The sequence below is a fragment of the Ahaetulla prasina genome, chromosome 1, assembly GCF_028640845.1.
Source record: "Ahaetulla prasina isolate Xishuangbanna chromosome 1, ASM2864084v1, whole genome shotgun sequence".
NCBI lineage: Eukaryota > Metazoa > Chordata > Lepidosauria > Squamata > Colubridae > Ahaetulla > Ahaetulla prasina.
In genome coordinates, this window is record NC_080539.1 from 163,923,152 (window position 1) to 163,936,692 (window position 13,541).

The 13,541-nt window shown below is 36.6% G+C and overlaps 1 protein-coding gene across 6 annotated transcripts in view; it reads left to right on the top strand.

The window, feature by feature from the left end:
• Nucleotides 1-13,541, top strand: part of KLHL29 (kelch like family member 29) — a 490,936-nt gene that overhangs the window by 436,927 nt on the left and 40,468 nt on the right. The window lies entirely within an intron of this gene.

Sequence of the window (13,541 nt, forward strand, 5' to 3'; positions counted from 1 at the left end):
CAAAAGTCATTAAAAAGGAGCTTAGATGTACCAGATCTCTGTTTACTTTCCCATTAGAGTTATCCTGGTATACTATTCTAGGAAACCCAACATATCAGTTTAATAGACATGCAGGGCAAGAATAATATCCCTAAAACCAGCAGGGAGGTTAGCACTTTTTTATTCCTGTGGCTTTAGCTTTTATAAATTTAGAGAACCATGCTTCTGCGAGTGATTATATTAAAGGGAAGTGCTTCCAGAGATCTGTGCCCAAACAGGCCCACCTCAGTACCAACTCAGTGACCCACCAACCAACACACAAAGGTGTCTCGAAATTGACCAACTTAGCATATATGAGGCATTTCTGAAGTATCTCCATTCCTAGTGGAGGTTAACTGTTTGGGGTCTGTATTATGTGGGCATATGTTGTAATCCTATTGTTTCTGCCTTTCTACACAGCATATTGAAGTAATCACAAAGACCATTCTTCATGCTTCTTTCCCAATAGTATTTTATTCTGGTGACTAATCTTCGTGTACAAGGCCACAACCCTTTATTGTTTCACAAACTGCCTGGAGAGAGATGTATTATCCAAATGCCCCTTCAGTCTAAATCTTGATTCGACAAATGAATTAGGGTTTTTTTTTAACTATAAAAAACTAATAGTTTTTTAAAAAACCTAATTCATTTGCAGAATTAGCAAAATTCTATCAGCTTTTCCAATAGTTAGGGGAGAGACCATCCTATGTCTGTGTTGTAAATTTTGAGGACAGTGATTTGTATGGATTACAGAGTAAGAAATTTAGTTTTTTCATGAAACGTCAACTGAATCTCTTAAGACCCAAAGCACCCACTCATATCTTTTATACAAAACAATGGGGAACCTAAGTTACTTAAGTTCTGTGGATCCTTATCAATGCTGAAAGAACTTGTTGTCCAAATTGTTTCTCAATGTACAGTTTCATCAAAGTGCAACATTGTTCATGAGGTTGCTAAGCTGGCATAATGATTTTGTTTCATTCTAAAACCATTATCAGGAGCTGGAAGGAGTAAAGGTAGACTGTGTCCAGAGTACTTTTTGTAGCTACCTATAGCCAGACTAAAATGGTTACTTGTATTTCTCTTATTATGAGATTAATGTTTATAATAATTGGCACTTTATTCTTTTCTGCATTCCCTCACCAAATCTCTTCCTTTTGATTCTGCTATGCCATCTACTGGTTTTTAAGCCCTTGAATTTTCTGCTGGGATACAGCAAACAATAGCTTGGCACCTCCTGTTACACCTTTTTTTAGAACAAACTATGTTTTCCAATCTCTGGATTTGATTTGATTTTATTTCATTTATTTCTGTAAAGGGTGTTACAAATACTATATTTCAGATTCTAGGCAAATAGCTAAAGCATTCATCTGTTTTGTAAAGTGTCTTCACAGAAGTTTTCCTTTTTGAACTTGAATGATTGTTTTAGCTATTTTCATTTCAAAATGCTTATTTTGCACAGTGCATAAATCTCACAGAAGATACTTCAGTCCCACAAAGATCTGTGGACATTCGCTCACTGATTCATAGGTACACATGAATCAAGTATTTTGATGACATTATGTCATCAAAATAATTTTACAATGAAACCTACTCAAGTATACATTTCCTCCAGGAACATTAGAGTTCAGTCAGAGTGATAACTAGCATGAGAGAGACAGACAGACAGACCTGTAGGACAGCCTTCTACAATCAGAATATGTGGATTTTTAACTCCCTGAGTTTTCGATTCAAATCCACACTTACACTGGGCACTTTGTGTTGGGGAAGTCTGCTGTAAACTATTCAAAGCTGTTATGCATCAGCCATATTTGGACATCACAGTAAGCCAAAACTTCATTAGATACTTCTATTCATAAATCAGCATGATGGCTACTTACCAGGTTTTCTTGCTAACCCATACAGTTTGTTCTCTGGCTTGTACAGCATGAATGTTATGCTGAGAAAGGTCAAAGATATCAGTAGCCTCACAGCCCTATATGAAGCTGAGGAGGACATTTTTGGTGACCAAAAAGCAGAATTGTTTAAAATTAAGATGTACTATAATATGCAAAAGAAGACCTCATTTTGTTGCCAACAATCTATTGAATTTATTGCCAGAACTGCAATTTGAACTAGACATTTTATACAAGGAATGGTAATAGTTAGATTTCAGACTAACAGCAGGTTTAGGGTTAAATTTTTGTTAGGTAAGTTTACCTCAGTTATTCAAAGAAAGATGGTATATAAATATAATAAATAATATTGGTAATTATGATTTATAGCTATTCTCTAAGCTGCTAAGGTACATCATCAGCTCTCATTGATGAAGATACTTCATGCCTGATTTAATATACAAATATTTCAGTATCAAGCAATATGCAGATGTTAGTTCAGTGAAAATTAGCTGCATGTGCTTATCCATCATGAAAATAAGGTTTTTCCAAAATTTCATCATATAATTTCTCCAACCCTGCTTCCCCACTCTAGAGGTGGGAACATTATTCTAATGGAGGTTTTTTTTTTAATGCTCTGCAATAGTTTTTTACATTGCTTTTCTATAAATTCTTTTTTGAGAAATAAGAATATGCATTGAAGCTAGGCCATCAATTCTATCACAGTCATTTTCAAATTGATTTTTTTCCCTTTGCTATATGCAATGAGACAAAAGAATTTTAAAGAGATCCATGATGTTCATATGCTTGTAAGATTCAAGTAGCATAACAGTTTGGAATCCTTGATGTGCCTACAGGGGGAAAAAATGTGCCTGCAGCTTTGCCCAGTCATATTTCAGGTGGAAGAAGAAAAGGAGATATACAGAAAGGACATATTTATGGGAGGCATAGAAAACAGACTTTTATAATACAGTACAATATTATTTTTCCGTAACTATTTTTCTGCAAAGTATCCGTTGAATAATGTATAAGATAGTGAAGGTATGGTACATAAATTTCAAGTAATGATGGTACAGAAGCTTTATAAGAGAAATAAATTAAAGCATTCATTCATAAAGTTGCTAACTGAGACAGAAAAGAATTAAGAGGACAATGCTTATGTGTATTCAGACATAATTCAGAAAAAGAGTAATTTACAGTATAATCCAAAGAGCTTTTTCCATTCAATACAAGTACAGAGTAACAAATATTAAAATCTGTAACAACTGAAAACATGGAATGAGAAAAACATGACATAGCTGAAATTGGGGAAAGATGTCCAACTTGTCATGATAACTATTATTTATTTTTATTTTTACATGTTTTAAAGACTTCAGTGCTTTGTCAGTTTTAATAATAATTGTCGTTTCACAGTATATTCTGGATATATCATAGCATATAGGATATATAGCATATCTATTTATCCTTTAATTTTTTAATTAAGATTTTAATTAAATCTTAGATTTTCTTTATCTAATCAAAATGTCATCAGTTATGGAGGGAGATTATCATACTGAACAGAACACTAAGTTTTGGAGAAATTAAAAAAAAATAAGAATGGGTAATTCCCAAAACATCCCAAGAATGTTTATTGACTTGTGGAAAGGGAAAGGTACAATTTGAAGGAGTTACCAAACATAAGCATCTGTGCTGTGGTATTTTGTTATCCATTCCATTTCATTTATTATTAATATTATTTCATGATGATAATGCCTCCCACCGACCCGTACGCTCCCATAGAGAGGGACTTCTCCGGGTGCCGTCCGCCAAACAATGTCGGCTGGCGGCCCCCAGGGGAAGGGCCTTCTCTGTGGGGGCTCCCACACTCTGGAACGAGCTTCCCCCGGGTTTACGCCAAATACCCGACCTTCGGACATTTCGTCGCGAACTCAAGACTCATCTTTTTATCCGCGCGGGGCTGGCTTAAATTGGGATTTTAATTGTAAATTTATTAATTTTAAACGGGGTTTTTTAGCATGGTAAATTTTAATCATGGGGCTAATTTAAAATAAGTTTTTTAAATCGTATTTTAAACTTGTATATTGTATTGTTGGTTTTATTATGCCTGTACACCGCCCTGAGTCCTTCGGGAGAAGGGCGGTATAAAAATCAAATAAAATAAAATAAATAAATAAATAAATAATAAATAATATAGCACATTTCCAGTACCCCAAGTGGAAATGCCTTTTCATTTATCAAAAATCCATGTGTAATGGGTGAATTTCATCTCCATACACAGAAATAGAATAGAATAGAATAGAACAGAACAGAACAGAACAGAACAGAACAGAACAGAATAGAATAGAATTTTTTATTGGCCAAGTATGATTGGACACACAAGGAATTTGTCTTGGTGCATATGCTCTCAGTGTACATAAAGAAAAAGATACATTCATCAAGAATCATAAGGTACAACACTTAATGATAGTCATAGGGTTCAAATAAGCAATCAGGAAACAATATCAATATAAATCATAAGGATACAAGCAACAAACTTACAGTCATACAGTCATAAGTGAAAGGAGATGGGTGATGGGAATAGAATAGAATAGAATAGAATAGAATTTTATTGGCCAAGTGTGATTGGACACACAAGGAATTTGTCTTGGTGCATATGCTCTCAGTGTACATAAAAGAAAAGATACGTTCATCAAGGTACAACATTTGATGAGTGATGAATGATGAGAAGATTAATAGTAGTGCAGATTTAGTAAATAGTTTGACAGTGTTGAGGGAATTATTTGTTTAGCAGAGTGATGGCGTTCGGGAAAAAACTGTTCTTGTGTCTAGTTGTTCTGGTGTGCAGTGCTCTATAACGTCATTTTGAGGGTAGGAGTTGAAACAGTTTATGTCCAGAATGTGAGGGATCTGTAAGTATTTTCAGAGCCCTCTTTTTGACTCATAAAATATTATATAAAAGGTTTGGGCTTGAGGCCAAAATATGCTTTAAATGGGGGATAGCTCAGAATAGTGTTTACCAGTTCTCTCAGTCCTCAACTTATGACCACAATTGAGCCCAAAATTTATGTTGTTAAGTGAGACATTTGTTAAGTGAGTTTTGCCCGATTTTACGACTTTTCTTGCCACAATTGTTAAGTGAATCACTGCAGTTGATAAATTAGTTAAATGAATCCAGCTTCCTCATTGACTTTCTTTGTCAGAAGACCACAAAAGGTGATCACACATGACCTTGGGACACAGCAGTGTTCATAAATCTGAACCAGTTGCCAAGCATCTAAATTTTGATCCCATGATGATGGGGATGCTGCAAAGGTCGTAACCAAAAAATGGTCAAATGTCACTGTTTACAATGTAACTTTTACACAGTTACAATGGTCACTAAATGATCTGTTGTAAGTTAAGAACTACCTGTAGTGTTTCTTATTCTGGCTGATTTTGCAGGCTGAAATTAGAGCCCTTGCCCCCACCCTTTTCTTGCCTCTAGCTATAATTTTGTTTTTCTGCTCAAGAGCTTTAAAACCTCGTGTCCGAACAATGAGAGCAATAATACAAGTCATATGATAGCTCCTTCCCATGATGACATTGGAATTGACTTGCTGTTCAACTCCTCCATGGGAGTTGACTCTGTGAATCCTGTCACATTAGCAGCTGTCAGCTGGTGTATCATTATGTGAAGTCATGGAAGAAAGTTCCTCCATCCCCCAAAAATATCCGATTTAAGTTCTGGCACTTGATTCAAAGTGCTCGGGTTATTCATTTCCTCTCTCCTGGAATAATAGGTAACCTTTTGATCTGCAACAGCTATTTTTGTGTCCAGACTTTGAAAGAATCACTTGGACAAAACAAAGAAAGTGGCGGTCAGGAACACTTTGGCCTAGAAAGGAATTATTTGTGGCAGCTTAACGTCCACTTAAAACTTAATCCTCTGCTTTGGAGAACGATCAATAAACAAGTAATATGAATCTGCTTCCAGAAAAGCTTCCAAAGTAATGAATCAGGATAGTAGCAAACATAAAAATTAAAATGTAGTTTGAAGCATGGCGAATGGACGCAACATAGTTACAAGGAGGTAAACTGTGCCTATTATCAATGTGCCATCTTATTAGTATTACCGTATTTTTGGACTATAAGATGCACCGGACTATAAGACGCGCCTAAATTTACAGAAGGAAAACAAGAAAAAATAGTTTTGGCCTCCGCGTGTCAGATTTTTGCCCTCCCAGGCCCCCAAAAGCACTTTGTAGTGCTCCACATGGCCCATTTTCACCAAAAACAGGCCAGTTTTCACCAAAAGGGCACGTTTTTGGGCTCCCAAGCCCTCTGCGTGTTGCATTTTACCCTCCCAGGCCCCCAGAAGCACTCTGCAGTGCTCTGCACGGCCCATTTTTGGCCTGCAGAGTGCTTCTGGGGGCCAGGAAGCACATATGACATGTGGAGGGCTTGGGAGCCCAAAAACGCCTGTATTCAGTCTATAAGATGCACCTAAATTTTCACCCACTTTTTTGGGGAGGGAAAGGTGCATCTTATACTCCGAAAAATACAGTTTTATTTACTGTATTTACTGGGAGAAATTTAAGAGAAAATTCTTCCTATTCCTAAAAGCATCACTTAGGGGAGAAAGTGCATCTTTCTTATGTAGAAGATTTAGTTCCAGTTAGTTCCAGTTGTTCACCCGTTGAACAAGCTCTTTCTGATTGAGAGTTATACATAGACCAGTGGTGGGTTTCAAAATTTTTTACTACTGGTTCTGTGGGTGTGTCTTGGTGGGCGTGGTGTGGCTTAGTGGGCGTGGCTTGGTGGATGTGGCAGGGGAAGGATACTGTAAAATCTCCATTCCCACCCCAATCCAGGGGAAGGTTACTGCAAAATCCCCATTGCCTCCCAATCAGCTGGGATTCAGGAGGCAGAGAATAGATGGGGATGGGGCCAGTCAGAGATGGTATTTACCGGTTCTCCGAACTACTCAAAATTTCTGCTACTGGTTCTCCAGAACTGGTCAGAACCTGCTGAAACCCACCTCTGCAGTAGACCATCATTTAGCATTTGATTTTCCCCCCATCTTGCACAGTAGTATAGCAGGAGATCTTCAACAAAACTTTTAAGGAAGTCCTATCCTCTTTGATGTAGAAGTATCCTGCTTTTGTCACAGCAGTTGAATGAAATTGCTAAGTAAACAGAATAAGTATTAGAATAGAATAGAATAGAATAGAATAGAATAGAATAGAATAGAATAGAATAGAATAGAATAGAATAGAATAGAATAGAATAGAATAGAATAGAATTTTATTGGCCAAGTGTGATTGGACACACAAGGAATTTGTCTTGGTACATATGCTCTCAGTGTACATAAAAGAAAAGATACCTTCATCAAGGTACAATACTTACAACACTTAATGATAGTCATAGGGTACAATTTAACACTTAATGATACAACACAATGATAGTCGTAGGGTAAAAGTAAGCAATCAAGAAACAATATCAATATAAATCGTAAGGATACAAGCAACAAAGTTACAGTCATACAGTCATAAGTAGAAGGAGATGTGTGATGGGAATGATGGGAAGATTAATAGTGCAGATTTAGTAAATAGTTTGACAGTGTTGAGGGAATTATTTGTTTAGTAGAGTGATGGCGTTCGGGAAAAAACTGTTCTTGTGTCTAGTTGTTCTGGTGTGCAGTGCTCTATAGCGTCATTTTGAGGGTAGGAGTTGAAACAGTTTATGTCCAGGATGTGAGGGGTCTGTAAATATTTTCACAGCTCTCTTTTGACTCGTGTAGTATACAGGTGTATACTCAGTGGAAGACAGGTTGGTAGCACTTGTTTTTTCTGCAATTCTAATTATCCTCTGAAGTCTGTGTCTTTCTTGTTGGGTTGCAGAACCAAACCAGACAGTTATAGAGGTGCAGATGACAGACTCAATAATTCCTCTGTAGAACTGGATCAGCAGCTCCTTGGGCAGTTTGAGCTTTTTGAGTTGGCGCAGAAAAAACATTCTTTGTTGTCCTTTTTTGATGATATTTTTGATGTTAGCTGTCCATTTTAGATCTTGCAATATGGTAGAACCTAGAAATTTGAAGGTTTCTACTGCTGATACTGTGTTGTCTAGTATTATGAGAGATGGAAGTATGGAAGGGTTTCTCCTAAAGTCTACCACCATTTCTACGGTTTTGCACTTTTTAAGGCTACTCGTTCGACCTCCCGTCTGTATGCAGATTCATCATTGTCTCGAATGAGACCCAATCACTGTTGTGTCATTGTAGACAGTATATATGTCTGAAACAAGCAGAACATATAAAGAAGCAAGCACAATTAATCTGTTTACAGATTTTTTGTGAAGCAAAGGTAGCATACATAGAAAACGTATTGTGTTCCATAACACAGTTTCCGTTCTGATTTGAAAAATACAAAGCTCGCTATCTCAAATATATAATGGTAGAATGTCAGGACCCTCCAGAGCTATATCCAATAGTTCTTGCTTTTTTAATAATCTCTTTTACTCTGGCAGAATAGGGTAGGAGACTGACAGACAAAATGTAATTCTCCTTCCACCAAAGAAAACACAGATTTGTATTTGGGGAAAGAGCAAACATCTCAGAACATTTTAGCCGTCTTCTTATCTTGTATAATCTGGCCTACATGTAGGCATAAAATGGCATGTGTGAGATTGAAATATCCAAATATAAATCCCAAGGCCATGTTTTTGGAAATAAACATTGTAAAATGAAATCTACCCTAGGAATATGCAAGTTAAACATTTTGCTTTTTTTCACTTCAACTTTTTTTTTCCTATGAAGTACTTAGAATATTGAAAGTATCTTTTGCATTGCTGATGAATCTCTCCCCTTATTTAAGGTCTGCTTCTATGATAGCCATTCGTATTTTCCACAGCTTTTGAAATTAAGATCATGTGTGTGTTTTGATAACAGATTAAGTTTACTTTGCCTTTAATTTTTCCTCAGTTCCTTTCTTGTATTTTATTGATAAAATATTTTGTCCCTCAATCTACTCCTGCAGTTTTTAACTAGGAGATTCGGAGACATCACTAAAAGGTCATCAGCAGTATTTGTTTGTTTGTTTGTTTGTTTGTCAACAAGTACAAGGAAACAAGTAACAGTATAGACATAGACATGGACACATGAAAAAAACTGGCACAAATAAAAGGATATAAATAGGCAAACCATAGCCATAAACACATAGAATGATTACATATAAATGGGGACAGTAGGACAAGGACGGTAAGCATGTTGGTGCGCTTATGCACGCTCCCTTAAGGACCTCTTAAGAAACATGAAAGGTCCACGGTAGACAGTTTAAGGTAAAAGGTATGAGGATTAGCGAGACTAACAACAGGATCAGGTCGAGTGTGCCAGACATTTACTACTCTATTGCAGAAGTCATATTTTCTACAATCAAGATTAGAGTGAATTACATTGTGTTTGACTCTATTGATAGGCCTTGTGTTATTACGGTTGAAATTAAAGTACTCATTTACAGGTAGGACGTTTTGGTAAATAATCTTATGAACTAAGCATAGGTCGGAACATAGACGGCATAGTTCGAGGCTATCCAGACCTAAAATTTCAAGCCTGGTGGTATGGGGAATTTTATTTCAAGGAGAAGATATTGAGTACTCTTCTAGTAAAATATCTCTGGACCCTCTCTAATGTATTGATGTCTAAAATACAGTGAGGTTTCCAGGCAGTGAGAAGTATTCAAATATAGGTCTGGCAAAGGTTTTATATACCCTAGTTTGAAGTATAGTGTTACCAGAGATAAAACTTCGTAAAATAAGATTGACAACTCTTAATGCCTTTGTTACAGTGAGCTCTGGGACTTAGATCTTTTGAAGTGACTACTCCTAGGTCCTTGACAGAGTATGGGTCAACTTTTAGAACATTTCCAGCCAGCAAATATTTGATGTTCTTATTTCTATTGCCAATATACAGGATTGAGCATTTGTTAGCAGAGATTTGGAGTTGCCAATTGTTTGACCATTCAGATACATAGTTTAGGTCACTAAAAGGGTAGTAGAGTTGTCTGTGGTGTTCAATAGTTTAATATCATAGGCAAAGAGGACACAGCTGCTAATAATTTGATTACAAAGGTTGTTGATATAAAGCAGAAAGAGTATTGGACCTAGAACACTGCCTTGGAGAATACCGCTGTTAACAGGTGCAGGATTTGATAGGGCACTGCCTATTTTGACCACTTGTTGCCTGTTTGACAGGAACGCAACTATCCAAGTATGCAGGTGTCCAGAAATGCCATAAGATTTTAGTTTCAGAAGTAGTTTGTCGTGCATTACTGAATCAAAGGCTTTACAGAAGTCTATATAAATTGCATCTATTGCTTTGCCCTGGTCAAGTTGAGAGGTCCAGTTGTTTTTGCAGTGTATGAGTTGCAGATTACATGACAAACTTTTCCTGAAACCAAATTGTTCATCAGAGAGTAGGTTATTTGTCGGAAGTGGAGGTGATGGATTGGTTTATGATGGATTCCATGACTTTACATGTGACACAACAAAGAGAGATTGGTCTATAATTCTCAACAAGGCTGGGTCACCTTTTTTGAAGATAGGTATGACTGTTGCTAATGACCATATGTCAGGCAAGGAGCTCATTCTAAAAGATACTTCATAGATTGTTGCTTAGAGGTTGAGCTATGGCGGAAGAAAGCTTTTTAAGAAAGAAGGCACATATTCCATCAGGACCAATAGCTAGAGATGGCTTTAGTTTGTGTAGTGCCCTTATGATGGTATCTTCAGTAAAATCAATGTGGATTAGATCATTGCAATTGGATGAGGTACGACTAGGAAATGAGGGGGAGATGCCATTGCTGTTAACAAAGACTGAACTGAAAAAAGTGTTGAGATTAGCTTTAACGGCATCATCATTACAATCTTCACCAGTCGGCCCTTTTAGAGGTGAAATGATTTTTGAGTCTTTTAAGTTTGGCATTTACGAAATTATAGAAGGCAAGATTGGATTTCGTGTGTAACAACTCTTCCTCCTGTTTGCAGTGGTAATTGATACATTCTGTTTTTATTTGGCGGCATATGGATTTGTATCGGTTTTTGAAGTTAGCTACATAGCCAGTTTTATTTTTCCGCCAAAGGGATTTTTTTAAAATTGAAGTTTCCTTATTGATATAGATAATTTGTTCTTTTTGGCTTTGTATGTTAGTAATGGTACATATAGATTAATGCCTCTTTGAACTTCAAGTAGAAAAGTGTTATAATAGTCTTTAGCAGTGTTGCAATCATTGAATAGGATTTGCCAATCTAGACATGAAAGCTATGAGATCATAATTTGCTTTTTTAAAGTTGTATTTAGGAGTCCTATTATAAGATTCTTTGTATGGATGTAAATTTAGACAAAAGTTAATCATGCAGTGGTCACTGTTGGAAAAAGGCTCTTTGATATGAAGGTTATAAATTGTATTTAAACTGTTATGAAGATTAGATCGAGGCAGTTGTTGAATCTAGTGTTGTTAGATACCAACTGATCAAGCCTAAAGTAGTGACAGCATTATGCAGAGTCGTATGTATTGATTCAGTACAGCACTCATTTAGGGTCCAATTAATAAGAGGTAAATTGAGGTCACTAAGAAAAATAATGGGATGTGGGCATGAGGCTGCCCATGTTAGTAAAGTAGTTAGTTTACTCACATGATCAAGGTCATAATCAGGGGCTCTGTAATATAATAGGAAGCGAATTGTGGTATTTAGTGAAAGATCGCAGAAGAACTAGCTCTTGGGATACTTGAATATTTTTCAGATCTAGGGACTTTTTATAGCAGATGGCAATGCCACCTCCTCTTCTGATTTCATGGTCAGACCAATGGACATGATAGTTACTTGTAGTGGTAACGGAATCTGAAAAGTATTTGTTAAACCACATTTCACAGTCAAATATTATGTCAAGTTGAGCCGTATTTAGAAGAAGAAATTCCAGCATTTTGTTTGTGAGGCTTCTTGCATTGAGTAGTTTGCATTTAAGATCTTTAGCGGTGAACCTTGATGATCTTGGGGGTGTGCATACCTGGTTTTGGATGTTAGGGTATTGAGGTTGTTGATTGTTGGTTGTTGGGATGTTTGGATGTTAGGGTACTGAGGTTGTTGATTGTTGGATGTTGGGATGTTTGATTGATGGAATTGTCGATTGTTGGTTATTGGGTTGGTGTGGTTAAGGGACATGAGCCGTGGAAGTCAATGTAAAGATCAGTTTCACCACGATCCAGGCATCTTCTGAACTATGCACAAAGCTCACGAGAGTGTGCACGCTGTAATATTGAAAGGTTGGGCCATGAATGCATTTTATTATGATTACTGAAGTTTCTGGCAAGTGTGTTTATTGAGTGGATGAATTTGCATTTACTGGACTCGCTATTACAAATGACTCTGCAAAGCGAGGAGCCATCATGCCGTCATTGTTTTTGTATCCAGGGCCATCATGGGAGATGTCAATAATTTCATCAGGAGAAATAGTCGATTCCGGAAAATTGCTGTTGATGCAGCGAACCCTAGTGATGTCATCTATTTCATTGTTGTACTCAAGCCCAAGTAAGATGGCGTTTGGACGCTTCTGTTCATGTTCAAGTGCATCTTTAATGAGGATTGAGATATCAGTAGTAGTGAAGCTAGTTCCATGAGGTTGTGGTTCAGGCTGTGGTTGTAGAGATGGGGTAGGTTTTTGAGATGATGGGTTTTCACTTTTCTGCTTTATATCATTTTTATTGAGCGAAGCTACAATGGTGTTAAGGGATTTTAATTGCGCTTCAATGGTGTCAAGGGATGCTAAATGAGATTCAATAGATAATCCTTTCTTGCAGGGCACTGACATTGTCTAGTTTTGGTTTGCAAGGTGGACAGAGAAGTGGGAGTGCAAAATGGGATGATGGGAGTGAGGCCTCTTGTACGAATTGGGCCATGGCTTTGGTTAATTTCATGCATTTGTGATGCGCAAACATGCCACATAGGGAGCATTTTATTGAGCGCTCGTCATCCTTAATGGAAACCAAAGAGATGAAGCAGCATGAGCTGGAGAGTTTTGAGGGTCTTTAATAGAGATTTCTTTCATTTTGAGTGTGGTTTTAGGAATGGAGTGTTTGCTAGGCATTGTATTTGCAAGCCAAGCCTTGCCAATTAAAAAATTCTATGTAGCTGTTTTGATTGCCCAAATACAAAAACAATAACCAACAATCAATCAATAAAGTCTGACTAATTAGGCAGACAATTTAATACTGAAGTATTAATTATTAATGAATGCTAAACTATTTAGTTAGTAATGCCTAGACAATTAATTAATTAATTAGTTACTATACAATCGAGTAATATCAATAAAATCAATTAAATTAAGCAACAAATTAATTGCCCAACCAATAGGTCAGAAGTTAAATAATAACTAAGAATTAAAGTGTTAAAATAAGCAATAAAGTGCCTAGCTAATTGTTCTATCAATTAACAATCATTAAGTGCCTAACTAATTAATCAATCAGTTACCAATCTCTCAATACTATATCTAAACATTAAGCATCAATTAATTAATTAATTAATTAATTAAACAATCAATTAGGAAATCAAGGTATTATAAATGAATCAACGTGGATAGTTGCTTTAGCCTTGCTGAGAATTGGTGGGAATGGTAGT